Genomic DNA, 1,813 nt, shown 5'->3' with positions numbered 1-1,813 from the left:
TTTCCTAACAGAGTAGACTGTTGGTTTCAAAAAGACCTTCTTTCTCTGTACGTCTAGTTTGTCTTTACGTTTGTGCCACCATTTATTTACACTTGATTCATTATTTGTTTTGGCCTAACCAATAAAAGCTATTGAGGAAATTATTTTTGTCAACAAACAAGCTGTTGTGTGGTTTCCTTACAAAGTAAAAATCATTTGTTTATTTTTTATTTTGAAATTTAGAATGAAATATTTTTTTTTTTTTTTTGCAGATGTTGGGAAGTATTCCAAGCTGAACATTGAACTTCTTATAACAAATGCTTACTTTTTTCACACAAGTACAGTACTTTTGAATTGTATCATCGGCTTTATTTTATGTTTGTTTGTGTGCTTGAATACTAAGCTAGTTTTGCCTGCGAGTCCCACAGTTAAGAGGCCAAAAGTGCAAACGTCAAATGCTGTCTTTGAATCTCTCTAGTGGGCCAAACATCTTCTAAAAAAGTAAGACAAAGGCACCATCTGATCCTCAGTGCGACTCGGCGGCCAGGTTCTGGAAACATGAAAGCAGTGGTGCTTGTTGAAAATGACACTTTTGTTACTATTTTAACTTTTTATTTCCTTAATTGATTTTCCTTGCCTACAGAGGTAAGGGTTTGCAGAAACCAAACTAATCGATTTCAAATTTCAATCCCTCTTACCACTGAGCAATCGAGAGGCCTCTGCTCTATCGATCTCCAATCCATCCAAACTCAATTAATGTGCCTGAAACTGATGGGAGGAGAAGGACAACTATTCTCCTTGTTGTTGTTTTTTCTTGCTTTCTTTTTATTACAGTCACTTAAAGATAATACTTCTTCCTCTTTAGTAATTTAGAATGCTTTAATCATGCAGTCATGCTGAATAAATTTAAGGGCACTGCACTTTTCAGCAATAATGCTATGTTGCATAATCGACTTGGCAGCTTCTTGAGTTTCTTTATCAGGTTTTCGTGCTTTATGTCCCCCATCACAAAGCGAAAAAAGTGAATTGGAAATATCCTCCCATTCTCCGTCCGTCTATCCACCTGTGAATGTTGTGAGTGAAATAACTTGAAAAATAAGTGAAGTACCAATTTTCATTTTGATGTGTGGCTGCTTCTATATGTAAGAAAAGTTACCGTCAAATTGTTTTGCCACATGCCACGTCAGAATACAAGATGGCTGTCACTATAATTGTCAATTTTGTGAGCTGGATAATGTGAAAAATAAGCAACTTGCCAACTTTCATTTAGGTGTGTGGCTGATGGCATCTAGGCAAAATAAAGGTTAATTTTCAAAATTAGAATTGCCATGTTAAAATTCAGTTCTTATGATTTTATCCTCAAATGGTGTCCCTATTGAGTTTGTCGATTCCTATAAATAATTGGGTATCTTGGTCGACTCTTTTAAGCTTTGCGTGGAAAACCTAGTAATAAAAACTGAAAGTTAAACTGTCTACTTCCCATGGGCTCAACACCTGTGGGAGGGGCAAATAGGGGTCGGGTGCAATGTGGGATGGGTGGTGGCCAAGGGCGGGGACCTTGGCAGTCTGATCCTCGGCTACAGAAGCTGGCTATTGGAAAGTGGAATGTCACCTCACTGGTGGGGAAGGAGCCTGAGCTGGTGTGTGAGGCTGAGAGGTTCCGGCTAGAAATAGTCAGACTCACCTCTACGCATGGCTCTGGCTCTGGAACCAGTTTCCTTGAGAGGGGCTGGACACTCTTCCGCTCTGGAGTTGCCCCTGGTGAGAGGCGCCGAGCAGGAGTGGGCATACTTATTGCCCCCCAACTTGGTGCCTGTGTGTTGGGGTTCACCCC

Source organism: Nematolebias whitei, chromosome 6, assembly GCF_014905685.2.
Source record: "Nematolebias whitei isolate Nwh7 chromosome 6, NemWhi1, whole genome shotgun sequence".
NCBI classification, from domain to species: Eukaryota; Metazoa; Chordata; class Actinopteri; order Cyprinodontiformes; family Rivulidae; genus Nematolebias; species Nematolebias whitei.
Note: the sequence above shows the minus strand (reverse complement) of the source record.